The sequence below is a fragment of the Erithacus rubecula genome (assembly GCF_903797595.1).
Source record: "Erithacus rubecula genome assembly, chromosome: 3".
NCBI lineage: Eukaryota > Metazoa > Chordata > Aves > Passeriformes > Muscicapidae > Erithacus > Erithacus rubecula.
The window spans coordinates 121,338,507-121,366,344 of record NC_136689.1 but is presented as its reverse complement, the minus strand read 5'-3'; positions in this window follow the sequence as shown (position 1 = coordinate 121,366,344).

Here is a 27,838-nt window from a genome sequence, read left to right as displayed (position 1 = left end):
AGACACATACACATAAATTGAATCCATAGGTGTAGGTGTAGCATGTTTGATGCTTAATGTCTCACTACAAATGCTATTTAAGCATTTGAATTGGGGTTCTGGTAAAAATAGCTGATTCTAGAGACTGCTTTGGGCCAGACAGCTGAAGAACAATTTGATTTTCTCAATTTGTGTGCAATACTAATAAACATCTTCATGGAGCTGGCAGAGAGGCCACACATCTCTGTATAAACCTATGCCTCAGATTATTAATGAACCCAGCATGTCTCATACACTGCTAAGTATTTATACTTAGGTAACAGGTTCCAGTCTTATTTCAGATTAAGCCTTAGGTTTTGCTTTCTACTGAGCTATGTCAGCCTCCAGCTTCCATCATCTGCAGACTGTATTGGGAAATACCAAGTCTATGAGCTACAGTGGGAATTCAGATATGTAACAAAAAGACTGACATGTTACCTAGCCATCAAAATTTAGGGGTCTTAATAAATGACTCAGGGAATATTTCACACTGGAACCACTGAGTAATATACTGGCAGGATTAAGGATGCAAATATCTTCTGATGAATAATTTGTCCTAATAAATCAGAATTACCAATAATATTAAATGTAATGCTGCTCTGCCAGACAGATAGGTAAAGATTGCTGGTTATGACTGCTGACATAATACTGTTCCAAGGCAGACAGGTTTTTCTCTACTTATGTATGTAATAAGTTTTAAACGTGACAATGTGACAGAGTTTCCACCAGATTATTAAATTCTAGTAGATTATTCTAAGAAAAGTACCTCCATGAAATTTCAAATTTTGTATTCAGAAACATCATCACAAATACTTAAAACTGTATTTATCCATTAGGTAACTGGATTTCTCTCTCCATAAAAAGAGAATCAACACCAGTCAGCAATCACATTGTTAAACACTTCAGATCAGGAAAGAAGAGTGGAACGACAAGCCTGTAGGTTATGACTACAGTCAGACTAATACAATCAAAACATTCTGCTTCAGAGATCAAAATATTCTTCAGCACAGAAGACAAGTTGAGAACATGTATGTGGGACACTTGTCAAAGATAAATCATTCTGACTGTCTGTGACAGGGTTTATTTGATACAGATATCAATTATATGAGTTGCATATCACACCCACTAAAACATTAAAATAATATGTAGCGATCAGATTTCATTAACTCTTACAAGATTTTGGAACAGTGTGCAGAGATCAGACTCTCAGCCATATGCTCTGGGCACAAGCTAGAGAACTAGAATGAGCACAGATTGACCTTGAATTATTTTTCTGATCTTTTATAATTTTGAGTTGTTTGAAAGCAATGAGTTAGAAATCCAAAAATTAGATTATAATTCTCTATGCAAGTATTAGTAATGAAATTAAATAGGAGAAAATATTTCTTTATCTTTTCATCAGAGATGCTAGTGTTCACATAGAAACAAGTTTTAGCAAAACTCTTTATATTTTATATTTTATTTATGTTTAAACCATATTTTCTCTATAAATATTATTTTAAAAGAAAAATAAGGAGGACCCAGGTAACTAAAGGTTTCAGTGCCTAGCAAAGTCATGGAGTAGCTTCTCCTGGAAACTGTGCTAAGGCACATGGAAAATAATTAGTTGATTGGTGACAGTCAGCATGGCTTCACCAGGGGCAAATAAGGCCTGACAGGTTTGGGCTTACTGCAGTGGGAAGGGAAGGGCAATTGACATCATCTACCTGGACTTGTGCAAAGCATTTGACATTGTCCCACATGGCATCCTTGTCTCTAAACTGGAGACATCATTCGATGGATGGACCAATTGTTGGATAAAAAATTGGCTGGATATTTGTACTCAATGGCTCGATGGCCAAGCAGAGACCATGGTGAGGGGTGCTCCTTAGGGATCAGTTTTGGGACTGGCATTTTTTAACATCTTTGTTGATGATGTGGACAGTGTCCCTGAGTGCACCCTCAGCAAGTTTTCCAATGGCACCAAGCTCTGCAGTGCACTGGAGGGAGGGGGTCCCATCCAAAAGGACCTTGACAGGCTGAGAGGTGGGAATGTGTGCACCCCATAAAGTTCAACAATTGCAAGGTCCTGTACATGGTCCAGGGCAGCCACAAGGGCAAACACAGTATGGGCAGAGAATAGAGCAAGATTAGCCCTGGGGAAAAAGACTTCAGGGTGTTTGTGGAGGAAGACTCCACATGGCTTGGCAATGTGTTCTTCAAACCCAGAAGGCCACTTGAGCTGTATCAAAGCATGGCTAGCAGGCAAGGGCATGATTCTCTCCTTCTTACCCTTGTGAGAGTACTCCCACTTGGAGTAGTGTCCAGCTTTGGAAACCTGTGGTGGGTTGACACTGGCTGGATGCCAGGCATCTACCAGAGCCACTCTGTTGCTCCCTTCTGTAACTGGACAGAAGAGAGAAAATATAATGAAAGGTTCAGAAGATAAGGACAGAGAGATACCACTCATCAAATACCAGTACAGGCAAAACAGACTTGACTCAGGGATCTGAACTGATACTATTACAAACAAAATCTGTGCAGGATAATAAGAAGTAAACCCAAATCTTAAAAATCCTTTTTCCTCCTATATCTCCTTTCTTTCCATCTGTACTTTCTCCCTCAGAGTAGAGCAGGGAGATGGGGAATGTGAGCTATGTTCACTTCATCACACATTGCTGTCACTGCTCAGGGAGAGGACTTGTTTCAATATGGGGTCTCTCCCATGGAAGACAATTCACAAATTATTTTGTGGAAACACAGTTCTCCACAAACTGCTGCAATATTGGTCACTCTTCCACAGGGTGCAGTCCTTCAGGCACAGCCTGCTCCAATGTGAGTCCCTCCAAAAGTTCTACCAGGACACCTACTCCAACATGCTTCCTGTCTCCGTGGGTCTGCCTTGGCCAGTGGTGGGTCCAGCCTGGAGCCAGCTGCCATTGGCTTTGTTGGACATGGGGAAGCTTTTGGCAGCTTCTCATAGAAGCAACTCCTGTAGCCCACCTGCTTCCAAAACCAGGCTCCTAACTTTTGGAAAGAGTCCTGAGAGCTGGATCACTTATGGAAACAGGCTGAGAGAACTGGGACTGTTCCATCGAAAGAAAACAAGGTTTCAGGAAGAACTCTTTTTTGTCTTTCAGCTCCTAAAAAGTAATAAGGAAGATGGAGACAGACTTTTTACAAAGATATGCAGTGGCAGTACAAGGGACACTGGCTTTAAATCAAAAGAGAATAGCTTTAGATTAGATGTTAGGAAAAATTCTGCACTGTGAGACACAGAAAACTCACTGTTGAATTCCCTAAGCTGAATAATCACATGCATGAAAGGTTAAAGGAGATTTTTTTTTTGCTTGGAAAGTAGAACAGAACTGTGAGAAAACTAGTGATATACATAAGTCACATGGGGAATATTTTTTTCATAATGCAAACTATCACGAGTATACAATTGATGTTACAGCTGAAAAAGGGACTTCAGAACCCTGAGAATAGTACTAAAAATTTGGGAGCATATTCATGTTGTCTTCAATCCTCACAGAAGACAGAAATAGGGAGAAGGCCTTGATAGAAGCAGGTAAGGCAATTATACCATTATCTGACAACAGGACTTGTGCCTGTGCCAAAACTTTGGATTTTTAAACCACAGAGGACCATTCAAGAGATCAACCATGTTGGGGCCTGATGGAATCCCTCTGGCCTGAGGAAAATGAGTCTGTGGGATTCAGATTGGTTGGAGTCTTGAGCAACGATTAATGGGATGAAATTCAAAAAGTCAAAATGCTGGGTCATGCACCTAGGACAGAGTAATGCCCAGCACAAGTAGAAACTGGGAGGTGAATGGCTGCAGAGCAGCCCTACAGAAAGGGATGTGAGAGTGTAGTCTGACAGCAGGCAAATCACACCCTGGCATGCATCAAACTCAGCATCCCCAGGCAGCCAGAAGAGATCATCCTGCTGCATTCACAGTTGGTTCAGCCTCTCCTTGAGTGCTCTGTGCAGTTTTGGGCCTCACAGTTTAAAAAGGATGCGAAGGTCCTTGAACATGTCCAGAGGAGGTCAGCAAAGTAGGTGACAAGGCTGGAAGGCATGTCATATGAGGAGCAGCTGAGGACTGTGGCTTTGCCTAGTTAAGAGAAAAGAAGGGTGCAGGATTACCTTATTGCTTCCAGAGGAGGGAATGTGGAGAGAGAGATGCTGCTGTATTCTCTGTTATCCAAAGAAGTATGAAAACCAGGGGAGACTTAATTTGGACATTAGGAAGCATTTTTTTACTGAGATTGGCTGCGGTGGTCAAACACTGGAACAGGCTTCCTAGAGATGTGAACAATGTCATAAGCCTGTCATTCTATAAAAGGCATTTGGATTATGTCTTGGATAGCATGCTTTAACTTTAGTGAACCCTAAGTTGGTCAAGAAATTGGACTAAATCATCATTGGGGGTTTCTTCCAAGTAAAATATTCTATTCTATTCTATTCTATTCTATTCTATTCTATTCTATTCTATTCTATTCTATTCTATTCTATTCATTGTCATTCAATGAAATAATTCAGTAACAGAATTAAAGAAAAATAGAACGCATTTGGGTACTATTCTTAATAAAACTGTGAAGCTCTCTGCCAAAAGATCTTTTTGATACCAGCAATATAAATTGATTCAAAGTAGTTTTAAACTTATTCAATTAAGAGGATCCATTGATCACAACAAAATGTGGTTGGCTGAGTGCAATTTTCAGGTCACTAAACTTGGCTAGTGAACAGAGGGTACACCAAGGGAAGTCTTAATCCTTGCCTGGTCTTGCTTTTATGCTTGTCTAAAAAAAAGGGTACAGCATTAGGTCATACAAAGAGTACTGAGCTAAAGAGACCGTTTCTGGTTTGATTTCTTTTGGAACTCTGAATTCCTTTCCCTAAAATGCAGGATTTTATGTTCCCAGTCTGTTTCCTGAATTTGAGTCCACAATGTAGGTTACTGAAGCACTCCTGAAATTATTCATCCTTAGAATGACTGATATGTAGACATGCTATACACAGGACCTTCACATAGGGAACTATATAATGTATAGTCCTTTGTCTTTTCTACTCTTCACTCTCTCAATTGCCCTTACATTTTCCTTTCTTGAATATTGTTAATATTTGTCAAAGAGAAAGCAAGATAGATTATTTCAAGTCTTCTCTTCAGTGTAACACAAAATTTTCTCAAAAATGCTGCTGCCCAAGTGCTGCAGGGAGACAAGGATTTTAACGAGCCATTAGTGCATGCAGGATTAATAAGATATTAATCAAATATGGATCACCTGCATACAATGAATAATATATTGGGAAAGACTGCCAAGAATAATAAAAACCAAATGAACAAAATGGAGAAGAAGATTATGGGGAATTATCTTGAAAATTGCAAAAGAGTAGAAGTACTTGATTCCTGGCCATATCTTAAAATAAGGACTTGGTTTCCTGGGCAACTTCAACACTGAAGTTAATTTGTATGATTAAAGTAAAGAGACAACAATATCATCACCAGCCCTTGAATCTGATGCCCTAATTTGGTTGCATTAAATACCATATTAATAACTCAACTGGTGCATTTTATGTCTTTAATGACCCTGATTCTGAAGTGGGTTGAGAAATAAAATCTCCCACTGACATTGGTATTTGTTGTGATACTGGAATATCAGTCAGAACTGGGATGTCTACCAGTAATTGAATAGAAAATTCCATTTGTAGAAATGAGTATGGAGTTTATGGAACATAACCAGACCCTGAAAGTTATTACTGTAATTGTATCAAAATTATAAATAATAATAATTACATTGTTTAATGGTTGATGTGTTGAAAATCTGGAGACAAATATGGTGGTCTTAATTTTTCAAGCAAAGATCAATTTACTTCTAATAAGACATTCCCTGCTACTGGAAACTTGTAGTAGTTGACATCAGTAACACTGACATCAGCATGAATTTACACAAGTGTACCTGGGTTAAGCTCCTAGACAGAGTTCAGTTACTTCTTGATGCGACTAACACAGATTAAGGACTTTTCACTTTAGAATTTTGCATTTCAAAAAGGATTGCCTCTATTTTTAAAGTGATAGTTTAATTTTTATTATAAAATTAATTTTAGAGACAAGGAAGAAGCCTTTTAGAAGTCATGGCAGTTGAAGTGGAAGTGGCCTATCCCTCAACAGAAAAATAGGAACCTGTCCCTTTCTATCTTTGTTTAATATAAAGTACTCTATATTAAGTCCTTCTGCACATCATCTGACATAGTTTTGTTGTCACTCAACTTTCTTTATATCCATATATTTAAAATTTTCTATTACCTATGTGGCACAATACAGAGTGGATAAATAAGCCATTTCTAAATCATTCTTCTTCTGTACCAGAAACTGTCTAAACATATTAGCCAGTCAATGATTTAATTTTTTCTTTTTATTTTAATTCAGAATAAGTTAATAAAGACATAGGTTTATTAACTTTTATATTATGTGGTCAATTAGGTTTTATGAAGTTAATATTATCTATTACATATCAATAATTCAAGTACTAAATAAGTGAGACAATGAGGTTTGAATATGTGACCTGTAAAGTAAACTAGGACTAGATTTCAAAATTTAATATTTTATTTTTATTGCACAAAAGATATGGAAAAAAAATCAGCCTTTTTTTACTAGACTCTTAATGCAGGTGAAAGAGTTAAATTCATATGAAACAGGCAGTCAATGCCTGCGAGATTTGCAAATCTAGCTCTGCATAGACAACAGATTTAGATATGCAAGATCAAATTTCAAAAGACCTTGTATTTTGGGGGTGTCACCCATTAAAAATCAGTCATGCAAGCTTTTCTGATGACAAAGTATTAAATACTTGGTTTAAAATTCACGTCATTAGATGTATATGCTGCAATCAGACATTTCCTGTTCATGAAAATACATATAATTAAAGAAAGAAAACATTTATGTCAGCTGCCAGATGTGCTATTTGCTTACACAGTGTATACCGTAGACAGGGTGAGAAGTATAAGATTGTTATTTTGTCTTTTTATAAACTCTCATTTTTACGAGTTTTGAAAGCAGTTGTCTCCATAATGATCATCATCCCAGAGCTGCAGGAATACACATTCTCTATCCCCTAGTGGCCTCTCTTACTATACTTTAAGTGCTATGCAAAATCATCTTTACCACTGCTTTGCAAGGCAACTGCAATAAGAGATTGTGGCCATGAAGAATTGCAGATGGCACCAAGGAGAAAGGCACTGCAGACAAACAGCCACAAGGGAAGGGCAGAGAGTGCAGCACCAGCAGGCTCACAGTATTTGCCTGTATTGCCAGAAAAGTGAACTCATTTTATTAGAAAGGGAGATCAGATTGTGAGATATAACTGGGACCTTTTAAAATGAGATCACCCACTGATCTGAAATGCAAACACTTCATGCCCTCCTGATTTTGTTTTGACAGTGAACATACCTCGTAAGCTTTCAGTTTGAGAATCCAGGCTGCCTCATTCTAAATTTCAACCTCTTTCCAAACTTGGTGTTATTTTCATCACATTTATCTTACCTTCGCAACTCTGTGTTCATAGTTTTCTTATTAATTTTAGGTTAAATTCATTATTTCTTGAAGGATACAGTTGTCTCTAACTATATATTTTCTTTGAATCCTTAGGAAAAATTTTACAGTGAGATAACTGAAAAGATTACCCTCAGTTATTAATCTGCAGCCTACAATAAGTCCATATTGGCTTCCAGCTCCTTGTAGTCTTCTTTGATCATCAGGCTGAGTGTGAGAACATCACTATCAGCAGTAAACACAGACATACTATTACATTCACCTTCAGTCACACACTGTCATGCCCTCCCTGCATGGCAGCCCAGAGGTGACAGACACAGCTAAAAAGGAAACACTCCACAATGCTTAGAGACATTCAAACCTCCTCAAAACTAGAAACAATTCCCATTAAAGGACATTTGAAGTTAAATATGCACATCAGTGTCCTGCCTAAGCAGAAGTACAATTAAGATTTTTTTTCTTTTTTTTTTTTTTTTTTCTTTTTTTTTTTTTTCATAAAAAAGCAGTGCTCTAGCCCATAAATCAAAAATCTGAGAGAATCAGGATGCAGCCCTGGCTGATGCAGATGAAATATAACAAAGCAAAATCTCATATTCTAGGCAAAAAAATCCCCTAGATTCTTGAAAAAAATTCTCTAGAAGTGATTTCTCTGTAAAATTATGTATGCTCTAAAATATGGGTTTCTAATGGAAAAGTATATTTATATGCAATATCTAAAAAAAAATTTGAACAAAGTGCACTTTCATCACAGAAGAATTTGTAAGAGACATTTAGCTTTGGTTATGGAGAAATAACCTAGTGATTATCTGTGTTAATTTGACAATATCATCTGAGAGCTATTTAAAAACACTGGAACTGCTAAAGAAATGCACTTTTCCTCCACTGGCTATGATAATATTAGTTATGACTGAAGCAGGTTGTGGACTTGCAGCTCTCTGAGGGCAAAGCTGTGCTCATAAGTGATTAGATACTGATTAGACTTGTTTACCTTCAGTGCTTATCTGCAATGTTGGACTCCAGACTACAGTGAAACAAAGTTCTCATTTATTAAATTAACAAGATTTTTGCACACAGTTGATTAATTAAACTCTATAAATTGATTTTTCATCTTATTGGAAGAAAAAAATTTAAACTCTCTAAACAGGTGAAATTTTCAGAACCTGCTTTTAAGCACTGATCTATAGATTTAAAAGACTGATAAAAATGAGGAGTGGGATCAGGACATCTAATGATTTTTTGAGACAGAAGAACAAAATATGTTTGAAGTTTTTTCTTACTCCAAAATAAAAGTTCTTTCACCTGCATTTCACAAAATAACATATAGAACCAAAAATAACTTTTTGTGGAATACATGAATGTAAAAAAAAGGAAGATAACTCTTGGAGGAAATGTATAATGTGGGATCCACTAAGGAACCAGATAAGAAGAGACTGCTGCAGCTCCACGTTCCCATGTCCAAACAAGGACATTTCTCACTGAACACCAGGGCTTGAGAGTCCCCTGGAGGGGCCCAGATAATGTTCATCCTCCTCCACAGTCTTAATTTCAATTCCCACCTGCCATTTTACTCCGTGAGGGGCTTGGCGGTGTCTTAGCACACAATTATTTGGGCTACCCCCAGCCAAGCTATCTTCATTTTACTCCAGTGACCCAGTCTCTTTTCTGGGATGTATAAAAATTCCTTTCTTTCCTGTTTTTGGGAATTTGAATCTAATTTCTGAATTATACAAACTTCCCAATCTTTATTACTACTACCACTATTATTATTATTATTATTAGTACTAGTAGTAGTAGTAGTAGTAGTAGTAGTAGTAGTAGTAGTAGTATTAATATTTTGTGTAGAGTGTTTGGAGTTTTTCCTCCTCAATGGCTTTGGTGCTAGCAAACCCTGCAGCAGGCCTCAGTGGATTTTATTTATTTCCATTAACTTTTTTATGCTTTTCATTACTTATATATCTCACATGTTTTTCCAGCCAAACTATTTTCATGAATTTAACATGAATTCAGGAAGATTTGTGACTGTTTCAAAATTTCCTCTTTCATGGAATCACTTATTCATTAAGAAAACAAACAAATAAGTACTACAATGTTTTATTTAGCAGTGTAAACCTGTCTGGTTTGGTGGGTTTTTTGGGATTTTATTGTGTCTTGGCAAACATACAACATTTTAAGAAAATATTTTACAATCTAAATTTTCTGGTATATCTAGTTAGTTTTAACAGGAATTGCACTTTGGGGTTTAGTAAACGTAATTTTTTTTTTCCTTGTGAGTTGCTGTTATGACATGAAAATATAATTAGCCAGGTTCCTATCATACCATAATGCAAGGTCTGTCAGCTCCATTCCTTCTCTTACTAGGTAGGAAAAAAGCCCTTTCATAGCACAATTTTTTAAAATATCTGAAGTGGAAGGTTATGCCCATAGTACAAACAGGACTCCATTTATTTCCTGAAATATTAACAATATCTAACTACATCATAACATTTAGTGTACCACTAAATCATGCACATATTTAACATTAGACATGCTCAAATGGCAAACTGTATAGAAATGAGCAGCTGGGACAAAGCCTTAACATTTTAGTTTAAATTATCTTATACAGAGAGTGCAGATTTGGGAAGTGGGGTACACAGCTTTAAGTAGTTGTGACTTAATAAACCTTTCACATGGAATTTATTTAAATGTGAATTATTCTGCTAAAGACAATGTTTAGCAAATTCCTGCAGGAAAATTTTTGCCAGCAATAAGGCACCAATGGTATGCAAATATTTTTAAATGGAGAAAACATCAGGATATGATTCAGTCAAATGACAAAATTTAAAAAATTTAAATATTCTAATTTCTTGGCATGCTAGTATAAGGGATTAATAGATGGAAGAATCTACAGCCAGTACCTAGTTTGTCTTCACAGAATAAGGTAAGACAAAATATGCATCTATATGAAATAACACATGAAAGGATTTCTATATATCTATATATAGAATATATATATATAAAGAATATATATATATAGAATATATATATATATATTTCTATATATCTACTTTTTTTCTGGTCTCTCCATGTGCATAAATACAGATATGATACCATGCATTGTTATAATTACTTTTAACTGTTCTGCTTTGGTGGTTACTTATCTTTATTACAGTTTAATGAGTAAGTTTAAAACAAGTTCAAGACAAATCAATATTTGATCTTACACAGAAGAAAATTCTTTGTAATATCTGGAAGAAATTTCAGAAGTATTATGAAGGAGGGAGGCATTATAAAGATTATGTTTTGGTTTTATGGCAAGAATACATTTATCCTGTTAAAGTCTTGCAGCATTTTTTTCATTGGACTGCCACAGCTTCTCAAATATGGTGGAAAATGCTTTAATCTCGCCTTCTGACAGTTCCCTCAGGACCCATGAATGTATCTCACCAGGTCCCACGGACTTGTGCACCTTAGATGGTCTCGAAACTGGTCTCTTACAGCAGGTGGTTCTTCATTCTCCCCTTGACTGTGGCTTGAGTGGTGTGATTGGGGCACTTGCTGCTGAAGATCAAGGACTAAAAGTCATTGCATGTCTCAGCCTTTTTCATATCCTAAATAACCAAGCACATAATGTCCTTACAGGTAGAACCCACATTTTCACTGGTCTTTCTTTTTGCCAATGTATCTAGTGAAGCTGTTCTTGTTGCCCTAGACATTCCAGGCCATATTTAAATCTTATTCCTGCCTGCCTGGACAATTTCTCTACATTCCTCCTAGACTACCTGTAGGCTTTCTTTTGGGGTTTGTATTTCTCCAGGAACATCTTGTTCATCCATGCAGGTGATCTGGTGGTTTTTCCTGACTTTGTCAGGATGCATCACTCAGAGAAGGGTGTTTCTTGAATACAAAACAGCTTTTTCTTGAATACAAAACAGCCCCTCTTCCTTTCAGGGCTTTACTCCATGGTACTCTACCAAGCAGATCCCTGAAGAGGCAAAGATCTGCTCTCCTGAAGTCCAGGCTTGTTGTATGCCCTGCTCACTGCCCAAAGGATCTTGAACTCCACCATTTCAAGCTCACTGCAGCTCAGACTGCCCTTGAGCTTCACATTCCCACTAGCACATCCTTGTAGATGTGAACAAGATCCAACAAAACACCTCTCCTTTTTAGCTACTGTCTCCATTGGAGAATGAAGTAATCAGCCATGGATTCCAGGAATTCCTGCGATGTTGTCACTCGAAGAGATGTCAGGGTCTCCTATGAGGAACAGGCTTGTGGACATGAGTCCACTCCTCTCTGCCTTCAGAGCATCTCATCTGGTTGGGTGGCCCCTAGCAGACCTTCACGTAATGTCACCTATCCCTGCCCTACCATTAATGCTTTTGGTTGGCTCCTTATCCATCCTTAGCTGAAGTTCTTATGATTCATTTCTAGTGAGGAACTTCTGCTGATCCTGAAGAATTATCCCATAAAAAACAAAGTTCTCAGGACATCATTGCCCACTTTTTAGTTCAAACTGGAGCTAAAGACTAGTATTTCAAATTTATTATGAAGCTGTGCTTCAAGGTTGGACTGGAAATGTATTCTAAATTATTTTTAATTGTTTAATGTGCTTTTCCAGTGTGAAAAGAATATAAAAGGAAAATATTCTTTGAAATCAGAACACTCTTAGCTGAATTCAAGAAAAAATAGAATGAAAAATAATAGTAGAAATTTTTTTGATAGTCATAGTTTTGCTGTATTGCCTTCTGTTTCCATACATGGGTATTGACCCAAGTTTATTCCTAGGGAATACTGTGTGTTCTTGGCAACTGTGTGGTTATGGGAAAAAAATGAGGTACAGTTATTCAAGAGCACAGGGAATTATGAAAGGCATGAATCATGGAATCTAACAGTGTGAACTGAATAACACCTGCAAAATAATTTTCTGGGGTCAACTGGATACTGAAGGTGATATGGGACTCTGGGGAGAGGCTGGATATTTTGTGGGTTTTGTCTGTTTGTTTTGTTTCTATATTCTGTCCTATTTCGCTCCCTATCTTGCCCTACTCTTAAAATAATTGGTTGCAATAGATAAAAGAAATAGAATAAAACAGTTTGGATGAGTCCTGCCTGCAGTAGGCATCCAGTGCAGTGCACTGTCTGTTGTATTCCATGGGAGAAAAAGACACAGAGTAATCTTGACATCTCTGCTTAAATGCAAAAGGAAATCTGCTCTGCGTTAATGTTATTTCACTAGAATAAAATTGTCTTTTTTTTTTTTGTTTTCATTGCTTGGTTATGTTTTTCTTCAGTCACATTGAGGGATTTTTTGTTAAATTAAACAGACCTAAATAAACATAGGGTTGAATGTTTTTTTTTGAATTTTAGTTGTACTTTTCTTGCTACAGAATTATGTACTAACTGGAGAACCGCTTTGTCACATACTCTCATCTTCAGTCTTTTACACACAAGTTGACACTTTTTTCATAACACTTTCAGAGCAGGGTTAAGGGATGACCCTCTCACTCTTATGAATATCCTACTGCACTATGGAAAACACTCTGTGCTCTCTCCTGCAAGATTGAATTCTACACAACAACAGGTTTTTGATATTTTTCTATCATTCCGTTCAAGTAAATAATTTTAAGTATGTCAACAGAGGTTTATAGATTAGATGACCCAAAAGGAATTGAATAGATTCAATAGAACTGGTACAGTTTAAAATACATATAGAATACATTTCTGCTGTAACAAGTTAGTCCAAAATGATGTGGTATAGTCAAGGAGTTCCATGTTTTTAAACTGGCTTGCTCATTCATTCTGGCAGTATTAAATGTAAACTCCTGTGATATTATTAAATTAACTTTGATAATCCTACTTATAAAGAGATTTACTGCCGAAAGGAGAGATCAAAAGGTTAATTTATTGGAGCAGCTCTCACTAGCTATTAGCAAAATTTATAGGTTAGTACAATTCTAGACATTAATCAGATTTCTATATGAAACAACACATTAGAGTATGCCAGTCCAACCTCTGCTTACAGGGAAGACCTTTTGAGGTTGGGTTATTATGCTGTAGCAAAAAAATGCTTTGTTAGTCTCAATTGACTCAACACATACTATTGCTTTGAGACCACTAAGAAATCCCTGATTAATTTTTCTAGGATCTAAGCCCCACCCACACCCCCTCACCCCCTCCCCTGCCCCACTGGATTGTTTATTTAAATGAATTTAAATCAATTGTAAAAAAAACAAACAAAAAAAAAACCCAACAAACCCAAGCATTGCCAGGATGCTTGTCTTGAATTGTAAAACTACTTTAGGTAACATATTTACATGATTTAGGAGTCTAATCCTGATGAAAATTAACAGCTTAAAGATCCTAAATCTTTTATATGCTTTTGAAAATATTGCCTATAAACACTCAGATAGGAATTCTGTGAGATGATCTGCTTGCCTAGGTTACAGTTCTCTATATCAAAAAGCAATGGTATTCAAGATGGATTTCATAGGTAAGTACTGTAATTTAGAATTGCAACAACAATGATTCTGAATTGTAACTAATTTTGGGGATGTTAATGATATGCAGTCTTCATTCATGTGAAGACAGGATATAACTTGTTTTAGGTATAAATCTTGATGCTCTGTCCTTAAATCTTTTGATTTTTAAGTGAATTAAATAAGATAAACAGATCTGATACCTGTGTTTTTGTAGCTTAGTTCTACTAACAGGTCATTCTAGGGAAAACAGGGAAAACAGGTCATTCTAACAGAAAACACTGTTTAGGCAATATTGAAATACTCAATAGAAATTTAACATGACAATAATAAATACAAAGAAAAATCCAGCATTTGTTTCAATTTCTTTAGTACAGCATGAAAATGCTGTTCACATTAAAACACAAAAAATGGGTTAGTGTGGGTTGGGTTTGTCTGTATTATGGATATCCTACATAGTCCATGACAGAAATCATGGTGATGCAATAATGAATTTTGCAGCCAAAATCACTGTTCCCATGAAATGCTGGACAATGGAAAGATGCAGCAGAAAGATGAACTTAGTCAAGCAAATGCTTCAGATCACATCAATAATTCAGAAATTTCTGGTATTATATTGGAACATACATAATGCTTCTCTCTTTTTCTGCAAACCCAAGAAATGCAGAGTCACATTTATAGATGAAGCATCACAGATTTATGGTGAAATCATTTGATCTCACCCAAAAATACAAGATTCAAAGGTGAGGTTTTCATAAATATTATCAATTTTGACAGGCATACATCAATCTATGTCCAAGTGTGAAAACAAATTGCAGACTCCAAAATAACCAGGCAAAGGTAAAGGGTAAATTACCAGTCTCTATGCAACAGTAAGTAGTATGAAAATAAGCAAGTCACAGAACATAAAAATATGAAACACAGTTTCTGATTAGATGACTCCTGGGAAGATGCTGCCTACACTACACACACCATCACCTCCTTTTCATCAGAGTGATTGCCAGTGGAATATAATCCCTCTGTATTGCAATAATCAGTACTAAAATGAGAATAAAGGGACAAAAATCCTGTGAAAAATGGGAACAGGAAAATAGATCACCACAAACAAAATTTTCTGGTGTTTCTCATGTATGCAAAATTCTGAACATATAACTATATAAACTAATACAAAATCTTTGACATAATGTTGATTTTAAAAATCACCCAATTCATTCTGTTCTGAAAAGGAATTCTGTTATGTCACTTGTACAAAACAACATTTATGCAAAAATTTTTGAAGTATGTCTCCTTATGCCTACATTTATGAAGGCTCTATTTAGTCATTAGTCTAGCAATAATGTAATGGGAAAAGGAAAGAACTAGATTTTACTTTAAAGAAACACTACATTCCCAAAATAACAACAAAATAATGAGGGAAATTTCCCTGCAGTAGGGAAAAATTAGATCATATTTAAAAAATTGAAAAAAAAGCACAGAACAAGAAGACGAACAGCAAGTCCAAAACCACATTTTTCCTCCTTAATATGTATGACATTGCAATACTTGTAGAAATACTTTGCTATATTGAAAAACTAATCATAGTTATATGTGTAATAATAGTTATAATACTTCCAAAGGAAAAAAAAAAAAAAGGTACTCAAGCAAAATTTTAACCATATTAACCATTCTAAGGACAACTTAAATTATGACCTTAAAAATAACCCTGAAGCTAACTAATCTCACAACCCCAAAGAAATCTGAAGTTGCTGTGGTTCTCTGCACAAGATTCAGCCACTAGTAAAGATGAGCCTATTTCCCAACACAGACATGCAAGTAGACATGACTGACCAGCAGTAGGTAAGTGTAGCCAGGACTGCAGTGCCTTTATATGCACCAAATGCATACAAATAACACTCATATAAATGTCATAAAGCCCTTACCCTTTTCCAGGCTGGCCCAGGCCTGCTTCCACCCATATCCAGATCCAAGACTAGCCAGCCAGACCACTCCCCAGTTAGTATGAGTTGAGTTTGCTAGCATCTCACACACACACAAAAAAAAAAAAAAAAAAGCAGATGAGCATTCATACAGAACTCTGCAAGGTCAGAAACAAGAATTTACCAAGAAGCGAGGAGAAACCATACCATGATCACAGACAGGACTCATGCAAGTGTAGTTTGTTTATATGAGACTCACTTCTACAATAGCATAACCTCTCTTCATTTTTTTCTGATATTTGATTCTTCTCCTAAGCAGTCTATAGTAAATTTAGGAAATTTTCATAATTCCTCCAAGCATTTAATAAAAAGTTTTTCACACTCTCAGTGATCCACCTCAAATATCCTATAGCAAGTTTTTTATTTCACACCATCCAGAATATTCTAATTTCCTTTTTAACTTATTACAAAGTTGTGATTGATCTGCTCAAAGTAACCAGAGGCCTCATGTCTTTACCAGCCCATCTAGCAATTCTGGTTTTCACAGAATCACAGAACAGTCTGAGTTGGAAGAGACCCAGAAGAATGACCAAGTCTGACCCTTAAATGAATGGCTCATACGAGGATCGAACCTGCGACCTTGGCAGATTCCATTAACTGCTGCTCCTCTCATGAATCCAAATGTGTGTCTTTTTTCTTTGCTTTTCCTGTTCCTTTTCTTGGCCTTTCAACCAGATGTTCTTACAAAACAGATGTCCAGCTGTCCTTACAGAAGAAAATTCAAGGCTAGCCTTCTCCTTTTCCCTGGCTGTCTTGCTTTCTTTATGAGTGGAACAATGCATTTGGAAGAAATTGAAAAGCAAGTGGAAGGCAAGAGGGGAAGGACATATTCTGCAACACACATCTTACATATCTATGTTCCTTCAGTATTCATCAAATTTATTTTTCAATTTTCTGAATCTTTCAGGAATAAAGACTACTTAAAAGAGGTATATTAGAGACACCTTAGTTGTCCTCCTTTTTTAAATAATAAGCAAGAATGCTGAGAATTTTCTGCTTGTGGATAAGAGTATATAAATATTGAATTCTAATGTTTACCTTTTATAAAAGTACTATGAGGGCTCAAAATTCACTCCAATGCTGCAGAAATTTTAGGCTGAAAAATATAACTGGATCTATATTATATTAACTCTATTGTTTGTGTCATTCCATCTCTCCATGCATTCATAATAAAAAAAATATTGATACAGGAATTCTTACAAACCTTTTCACAAATATTATAAATTGTATTCCAATTTTTATTTCTTAGTGAACATATTTTCATGCAAAGCCTTTACAGACAAATGGTTTTCTATCCTGAAAATACAGTTATAAACAAACTACCTAGAAAAATTGCTGATATCTATCTTCTTATTCTTCTAAGTTCTAAAATAGGATCAATTATTAAGATACTGAATCTCTTCTACTAATTGCTTAAAGACCTCAACTTTATATTAAGCGTGAACATCTATTAACCAGGCTGTCTAAGAATGACAAAACTCCAAAGATCAGGAAAGCTTTTTTGCTATAGAACGATCCTGTTATGAGTATCTAGGTGTTGGAGTGGATTAAATGGCTAAGACTGACAATTATTTTTTCTTAAGTAACTTGTTTAAAGAAATAAAAATTCAGCAATGACATGCAGAGAAACTTCAATCTCAGGCATGTTGGCATGAAAAAACTGCTGTTTATTCTTGATTTTATGTAGATTTCTAATGTAGAATGTATAAACACAACAATAAAACTGTGATTCAGATTATTTCACTTGATATCAAACAGCAAAGGTGCTATTCGGGTTTTAGCAGGTTCATGGCACCTGCTCTTCATCTTTGAATTTCCCAGATCTTGATACCTGCGGTTATTCTCCTCACACATATGAGGTTGAGGTGTCTCTGCATTGTGGTTGAAATGTCTCTGCATTCATGATTTCTTTGATGCATCATTAAAATGACAATTCTAGGACCTAAATTATATAAATAGAAAAGCATGGAACCATTTCATACAGACTCATAAAGTTTATACGAGTGATCCTTTTAGCAAGATTAAATACCAAGTACATGGTGATATCAGTAAAAGAAAGAGTTTTTTGCATAGCTTGTGTCTGCTTTCCAGATTTTGTTTTCCCAAACTACCACTCCATATTTTGTAGGGCTTTTTTAAGCAGCATCCATGAAACTGGGTCCAAAATAGGTACTGAGGACTTTTGATACCCTTACAAGATGAAAAAAGTAGCAAAATAATTCATTAAGATAAACACGAATAAAAACCCCACTTAGGGTTTCATTTATATAATATACATATATATTTGTGTATAATATTGTGTATTCTCAGTGTTGTATCGATCTAAGCAATAAATGTTGATTTAAAAAAAAATAAATAAAGAATAATGATGGAGTGATGTGATAGATTCTAAAAAATGCTTGATGTTAATAATGAAATTACAAATAGTATAAGAAAATAATATATTAATGTTCAAATTTTATTGCACCTAAACATCTTTAATTATTAAAGTTATTCTAGCTAAAAGCAAGAATTAGAGCTTTCTAGAAAATAGTGCTTTGGTTTACTAGCAGTTTTCAAGTTCCAGATTTGTTTTATTCTACATTGGCAGGAAAACAAAGCTTTTTAAATGCCACTCTAACTGGAAGTGTGTCAAAATTTTTCCTTCATGTTGAAAAGGGCAAATTTTTGATGCAAGCCTTTCTCTCCTAAATGTTTGTTCTTGATCAAAGCCTTTACACCAAAAATATTGTAAATGTCTCTGGACTGTTTCTGAAAAGTGTTTTGACTTCCAGAAATCATCCTGCTCAAATATGATTGTTCATAAATAGCTAAAACAGTGAACCTTGGTGCCCTGGAGATTTGTGTTACTTTGCCTCAAAACTCCCTGTAATGCATCCTACCATACTTCATAGAACATTCTTATATAGAGACAGAACTGGTAAATACCAATTTTTTCTCCTGTATATACCTGTTCTGGATAACTTGCTGCTACCAGAAGAAATGGATAACCAAGGGATTTTCACAATTTTTATTTCCGAGAACAGGGAGCTGAATGTCTCTCTTCTACAAACTTTTAGGGGGGTGTTACAATGGGACAAGAAGGACTTCAAGTTTGGCAGGGGATTCCATAGTTGGTTAGGACTTCTGAGAACCTATTATGGGTGACTTTTAGATGGCATGATCACACAAAGAGGCAAATTAAAAATAAAAAATTTGTGAAGAGTATTCTTATATCTTCATCACTAAATCCAGTAGTATATCTTAGCATCATGTACTAAAAAATGAATTTCACTTTTTTATTAAATTTATGCTCAAGTATTATAATAACACTGGAAAAGTACTCAAGAAAATAATGACTTCTGCATTTTGCTTGGCAGTAGGAAGGTGCAATATACATCAATCACAGTAAAGTTTAGAGAGTGTTATTTGTATTTCTGTACCACTCAAAGCATTGATAACTCTATATTTTAAGGACAAGATTTGACTCCCTGAAGAAAGCAGATAGTACCATAATCACAGCCAGGTATATATAGACCTATATAGCAGATCTTATTTGACAGAGAGCTACTGGTGAGTGGCTGATTGTCCCTTTAAACACCAGGCATTAAATGGTATCAAAATTACGACTTATTGCATCTGTCAAATCTGTGCCACAGTGTTAGACATATACTGCACATGTATATTGCCCAAATTATGTAAAACCACAAAAAATCTCCCTGTCTGTATAAAAATCATAACTGTGGCAAATCAACATTTCTGTAATGCAGTTTTTATAGGTTTACCTAGCCATAAAAGCCACACTTGATGTAGAAAAATTTCTATCTTCAGAAAAATTACTTTTAAGAACTCTAATGGGAAAAAAACAACCAAAAATATCCCCAAAAACTCATCACCACCATCAGCAAAAAAAGAGAAAAAAGCCAGAATCATGGTCAGAAGAGCCAGTGGGAAAAGTTTTTTTCACAATAAGTACTCAAATAAGGTAAGCAGCCCAAAAGAACACTGTGTTGGCTTTTGTGCCATCGGTAAAATGTATATCAGACAAGACTCACAAGTCCTTCTGACCAGAATCTGGAAGGAGAGTAGGACACTCCAAGGGAATTCAGAATAAGAAAGTTTTTAGTCTTATTTCAAAGAACATATAATTATTTTTTTGAAATAAAATAATAAAATAGGTCTGAAATAGATTAAGGGAATTTTGTGGTGAACATCTACCTACTACACAAAAGCTTGATAAATAGTCAAACAAGAATGTAAATACACAGCAATGCCCTATAAACAATGCTTTGTCTATTCTGATAGAAGAATCTGTTTCCCCATAGCTCTGGACTCACTCATTCAATCATTTCAGAATAGATTTGTAGAATATAAAGAAACATTTTCACCTATTTCTGTATATAAATATATATATATATACACACACAGTCATGTCACTGGTAGTATCTGAAATAGCAACCCATATGCTCTCCAGCTAAACACAAACAGCTCTCAGATGTAGCCCCTAAAACATGGTGATTGTATTGACTGCCACATCCAGAGCTCTGTGTTTCAGCTATATTTAGCACAGCAATATTCCTGAAAGCTGTATATATAGGAAAGGTACATGGTTTTCTTCTGCTGATTTTCAACACTGATTGCAACACAGCAGCAAGCTAACACTTCCTACATTTTTTTGCTTTATTGGACCAGAGGATGAAACAACAGCTTTCAATAAAAATGGAGAAGAATTGTGTGCAGCTTAGATACAGCCCAGAAACAAGCAAATCACAGACTGCTGCTTCACCTCAGCCTTCCATGTGTTCATTTTCAGCAGATCTGTGAGGCACTGCAAGCTGACAGGTGAAATCACTTGCCTCATAGATCATGAATGGAGCTACAGGAAGATGAATTGCATGCAAAAGAGCAGACAAAAATCAACAAGACATGACATGCTGAAGCAATGAGAATCCTGCAGTAAATTAGGGAACTCAATAAAAAAATAAAATTAAATATACAGCAGCTGCACTTCAGACAACAACAGAAGGAGATGTGATAAACTAAGCTTAGATGAACATTAAGTACATTGAAGCTGTGATGTATGGGATATAATACAGGATGACTGCTAATTCCAGAAGGCTAGTGATTCCTGAATATATTTCTTTTAAAGAATTCTCAGTCTAGCCTGTTGTGCTAACAAACTATTTTGCTAGCTGCTAGACATATATTGAGATACCTTTACCAGTGTCTATCTCTTGTACAGGAATTGAAGAGATGGTGGAAATACTGTTTTAATCTGAAACACTAACAGAAAATTTAAGATTAAAATCCGAAGTTTTGATTCAGCAAAATACCTTTATATTCTGTTTGGCCCATTTTTGATAAACTGGTATTTTAATTGTAGTTGTACCTTGAGGATAGTTTAGTTTCTGTCAGAATAAAGCATTCAATTGTTGACTATAGCAAAAAAATCCAAAAGTAGAACAAGTCCAGTTTTTGCTGGACTGAGGTGTAAGAGAGCACATTGGAGCTGTATTTAAGAATGGCTGGAGACAGAGAACAGCATTTTTCAGTCCTACATTTTCTGGGAAAACATGCTGCTACTACTTCTGCATGTGCTGCTACTGCAGTGGTGCTGGAGTCCACGCTTCACAAGATTGATCCATTGTTCATGTTCAACACATCATCTGCATGGAGGCTGGAGCCTCATCTGCATGCCAACACTGTTATTGAAAACTTTTATCTGAGGAAACTGAAAGATTAAGTCAATGGAAAAAACCACAGAGAAGCCTGTATTGTATGAATGAAATGTAGCACTGTAAGATGGTACATTTCTGTTGGAGTTGGTGGAAGTAGAAGTTCTTTTAAAATTACAATAAATGCTGCTCCCATCTTTCCAGACCTTCCTTGCATAAGCAATCAGGGAATCAGCCAAGCAAGTCTGAGCTCTGTGAGCAGAAAATCCTGAACACTCTTACATTGACATAGTTTTGTGGGAAGGACTCATGCCTTGTAAAACTTGCCCTCTCACCAAGCTGGGCATCACTCCAGCCCAGAGAGGACAGTAAGGCAGCTCACACTGAGGGGGAGGAGGGAGCAAGCACAGGCTGGAGAAACTGCCCTGAAGAGGACAGAAGGACAGGAGGCATCCTGCACCCCCACAGCATGAGTCCCTACAGCCATGGGGCAAGGGCCAGGCTGGTGGAGCAGCTCTGAAGAGAAGGCTCTGGGGTGCTGGAGGGAACCAGCAAGGGGCACCCTCAGCCCCTTGAACCCCTTCCCTTCACAGTTAGAGCCCCTTTCAGGCCAGACACCCCTGTGCCAGTCAGAGCTGTAGTTGCCCATTTGTACTGCTTACACTCACAGTAATGTCCTGATGCCATCAGGGGGTCGACAGCCTAAGTGCTATGAAAGCAAACAAAACTTCACCTAGAGTGACAAAGTCCCCTTATATCTGTCCTGTGCTTATACAAAGGGCCTGTAATACCTCAAACACCCTTTCAAATTAAAATTTCAGTCAAAAAGGTATAGCTAAGTTCAAGCAAAAGCAGTATTGGGGCATAAACTGTTCTACATGAAAGAATAACAAGCGACTATTATTCTTCCATTAACCCAACACAGATATGAAAGGAGAGTGCAAAAGGAGATGCTCAGTTTGACTCCTTCATTAACACCACTTTAACCAAGAGGTTAAGCCTTTGAGTTTGATAGGAGTTATCTCCTATATGCTGGAGCACTTCTACATCTCTTAATCTGGGATGTCTCTGGGAAAGTTAATAGAAATACACCTTTGTGAGAGTCAATCTGTGCCACATCTGAACTGATAGATCTTTTTCCTTCAAACTTTCATTGCAATTATGTTCAATGTTAGCATATCTGTTTTAAGTTATAATAGTGGAAGAAGGCTAGATCCCAATACTTCAGTAATAAATTTCACACTAGGAGATTTAAAACTTGTTTTTAAATGAAACAAGTTAGAACAAACCCCTTTAATCCAGAAAGCTTAAGAACAGGGATAAAGGGAGCAGAGCTCTCCAGGTGCTTTGCCTTGAAAGCAGTACAATACCTCATTTAGTTGGCTAAAGTGGATGGCTGGTGTCATCATTTTCTGCCTAAAAGTCCTCATGAAATCATTAGTCATATCATTATATTTAAATTGGTGAAATAGGGTTCTAGAAATGAAGTAATTCACAGTGGAGAGTCTGAAAATCTTAAAAATAACTCTGTGTTAGGGAGATTTTATGACTTAAATAGATCTGAGCCTGAACAAAAAACTTTAGGATATAAATGTATTGCTTTTTGCAAGTTTATTTATATGCAATAATAATTATTATCACTACTGTAATATAATACATGGCAAATAGTATTACATATACTGCATGTTTGTATGGATTTAAGTACAACACCTACCATATATACTTGTATATATACATACATGCATCCACTTATAAACATTATGTATAATATGCAAAAAGCATGATTAAATCCCTATGATACAGAAAAAATACTTTCTTTATTATCTTTATAAAGCAACTTTGTACACATCCATCTCTGCCTTGTCAAACCTTAACTTCACAATTCTAAATCTTTCTCTGGCCCCACAAGGCAGAAATTTTCCTACTGAAAGATTTTTTCCAAGAGCTGATGAACATATGGAATAGACAGGATGTTGTTGTTTGCAATTATTAAGAAATAGATTTTTGAAGCCTTAAAGTCTTGATCTGCAATTTTGATTTATGTAACAGAGTGAAAAAGAGAAACCTGTGACTTGAGGGCAGTCTTGGCACTAATCAGGGTGCTCAGATGACAGTGGAGTGACTGCAGAGATGTGGAACTCCATTCTGCTGCTTTTACCATGTAAAAGTTCCCTTATCTATGATGAATTTTGCTTTATAAACACATCAAGCCACCTCCACTAATTTTTTATTTTTATCTTTAATATTCTTTTCTTGCACTATAGCAATAGACAGAATTAATGAGCTGGTATTTTAACTTTTGCTACTGTAGACCTCTTTCTTGTGAGAATAAAGTTTTTATTAGTACATGTGGGAAACAAATCTACACTCTGTCATCACCCTTGGGATGACTGCACTGCTGCTAGAAGAAAACCATTTTATGCCTGGTTGTATGTACACATGTGTACACATGTATGCACACACAAGAATATATATAAATGTAGTTACAATATTCGGGAATAAAGGGAAATTAATAGATCTCCTGTAACTACATATTCCACTTTGGTTCTGTGCAATATAGCCTTGACTACTGAGGAAATCAACTCAGTCAGTCTGTCATTAATCTTTACAAATGTTCTACAACTCAGTAACTATTAAGCAATTAAATGCAAACTTCTACTTTCAAGTAACAGTAATAGTGTGACAAAACCTTATAAAAATAGGACATTATAAAAATAAGAATTGTGATAGGCCCTTAAGTCACATTACTATGAAGAACCTACGACCAGTTAAAGAACTAATGACAACTTCATCAAAAAGCCATTTTTCTCTAGATTCTTATTTTTCCTCCATTATTAATAACTAGAGGTTTTAGGTAAGTAAAATATTCCTTCTTTTTAAAATCAAAAGCATATATCAATAACTCAAAGAAAACTTAAGTCATGGCTCTTTCTAAATTTTTGGTTGATTATGATCTCCCTGCCATCACTTCTGCTCCCACCTTTATTTCAGATGATGCAGTGTTCTAAAAATATAGGGGAAAATTAATTCATATGTTTATAGAGTAAGCCATATGAGGAGTGGCTGAGGAAACTGGGGCTACTCAGCCTGGAGAAAAGGAGGCTCTGGGGAGACCTTGTTGCTCCCTACAGCTACCTGAAAGGAGGGTGTAACAAGGAAAGGTTTGGCTTTTTCTCCCTGGCAACCAGTGACAGGATAAGAGGACAAAGTTTAAAGTTGGGCATGGGGAGGTTTGGGCAGAATTTCTTCACTGAAATGGTAGCAGAACAGGCTGCCTGGGGAGGTAGTGGAGTCACTATCCCTGGAAGTGTTCAAGAAATAACAGGACATGGTAATGTGGGCTCTAGACTGGTTACCATGGTGGTATTCAGTCAAAGGTTGGAGGTGTTTTCCAGCCTTATGGATTCTATTTCTAGTCTGTCATGTCTTTTAAGAGCTTTGCCTATCCATTCCTTTCGTGGAAAACAACAGCTCTAAGGTGAGAAAGTCAAGTAAACTGATAAACAACGTAACGGTAATTTGTGAAACCTAAATTACCACAATGAGCATGACATTAGGCATGCAGAAATCTTTACCCAGTGTGCTGGAATACTTTGTATCTGTACTCTGTGCCTATCTTTAAAATTATGGCAGGTCTTACTGGAGAGATAAGACCTTGGGAATTTCTAGTGAATTTGTGGGAGAAAGGTAGTTTTATATTTTCTAAACAACTTTGAAGCATGCTTTCCATTAGCATTAATAGAAATAACAACTGTTCACAAACTCTTTACATGTATTTTAGTTGGCTTAGAGCCTACAACTGGGTATAGAAGCAGTTTGTGCTAGACATTATATAAATATTAAAGACATCCTTTCTCAAGGTGTTTACTGGACAAATAAATTAGTTATAAAGTAGATGCCAGAGGTAAATTAAAAGTGAACTCCTGATTCTCATACAGGGTTAAAATTTACAGGTGTAAAAAAGAAAAGGAAGTCCCCTTCCAAGATGTTACTGAATGAATGAAAAATTGTGTTTTTATTTGGCAGTTACACTTCAAATGAGAGTTGAGCAAACTGAATGAGTCAAATGAACCACGGGGAAAACTTATGTAGGAAAGCTTAATGGGCTATTTAACCTCAAGAATGAAGGAAAAACGAAGTTACATCAAACCTCAAGTGCATAGAAGAGTTCATAAAACCAAAGAAGACAACAGTGCCTTTTCCATAATTACTTGAAGACGCTTTCAGTTCTACAGGTCTGTGATCCCTGCAAACATTTTCATGGCACTCAGATCTTCCCTGTGCCAGCCATACTGAGAGCCAGTCTTTCAAATCACACCACCTACCTTTTAAAATACTCTGTGAAATGACAGAAAAAAATTTATTTGTCCCATGCCTTTTGGAGAGTTTATTTGAGATTATTTGAGAATATAGAAACAGAGGAGATATTAGTGCCAGTTCAGTGTTTTACTGTCTCAAGCACCACAACATACAAATTTCATCCAAAAATTATCTTCAATTGGAAGAAAAGCTTCAGGAGGTTTGTCCTGGGGTCATTGCGCTGACAATTTTATTGATAACGAAATCTGACAGTAAAAGTGTAAGATTTAGGAGTGATATTAGAACATTATTTTTAACCTCTGAACCCATTCATGGCCAGTTTGTACCTGACATTGGCTTTTGTTTGCAATACCTCTTCAGTCTGTCCTTCCTGCTCTGTGTGAGATGACAGTAACTATATGCATTTTTCACCATTTTATATTCCCTGTCTAGACAAGACAATCTTTTTTATTTCCTGTTGTGCTATAAGGTTTTTCTTCCCTCTTTTCCCCTGTGCTCTCCTTGCACATTTGTCAAAGCAAGGCATCATCCTGGAGTGAGCTCAGGGCTGGTTGAGCATGGACAGCCCTGTGCAAGAGCAGAGGTTGCAGTGTTGTGGGACTGGTCTCACTGCTATTGCCACTGCCTTCAAATTTGTGCTGACAGGTAAGTGAGAAGAAATCTCCCTGGTCATAACTAGAAGGAACTGCAAAAAAACAGGAGATTGTCTTGAGCAGCTAAGTGACTTTTTAAAACTCTGGAAAAGGAAATGACAGAAAGCAGTAGTACCTATGGGCTGCTGAAATCTCTACTGGTCATAAGTGTTGAAAATTTCACTGAGTAGCTGGTTTAAACATTATACAAATTAATGAAAAAAATTTCGAGAAGATTCCAAACCCTACTACACTATTAAATGATACCTTATAAGAATAGTATTTCTTTCATCTGGTTTTAAAATAAGAGTTAATACAAACTGATTTTTTTTTGTCTCAAAATGAAGACAAAAGTTGGACAATAAATTTTTCAAATAATAAATCAAGAATGGGTATTTATTAAGGTATCATAGAAGATACAACAAATTTGTAGCATTCTCTGAGGCCCGTAGAGATATACTTGTATTTTTGCAATGAAAGTATAAAAAAAGTTCTTGCTTCTATATAAAATGATAATAAATTATCATTTTATAAATATACTGTTGAAAGAGATGGTAACAGAAATGGAAGTAAACTTAATTGTAGTTTAAAATTAAAATATAGAAAAAGCTAATACCATGGAAACTGCAGTGGCCCTTAAAAATAGAATTTTTGGAAATAGAGTGATTTGTGTTTATGATGAGTATTGGGATAAGCACTTTATAATAATTGGCATTAACAGGAAAAAAAGTAAAGCAGTTTAGAGTTTTAAATTGAAGTAATTTAAAGGAAGACACATCTGCTTGCTATTTTAAAACCTTTCAAAATGTTTTCCCTTTTCACTGGAGAATTGTTTAGAATATTGAAAGCAGGTTCTTAGTTAAATAGACTTATTTTAAAATTCAGGTAGATTCATAAATAAAAATAAAAGGACAAGCTTTGCAATTAATATAAAAGTTGATTTCCATGCACTTTATTAGTGATATGTGTTACATTAATCTGTCTGGTTTTAGACTCATCTATGCTATTACCTTAGTCAGTACCTACTCTGATATGTAAATGTGTTTAAATGTACTGAGGAACATTAACTTTACGCATCTAAACATTTACTTGGTTTCTTTCTCCATAAGACAGTGTTAGGTATGAAAGTCATATTTCAGAAAATACATGGGAATAAATCCAACTGAAGATGATAAAATGAAGTTTTAGTTCTGATACTGTGGTGGAACAGACTTCTGAAATGAGACAATACTGAGATTTCAGCTGC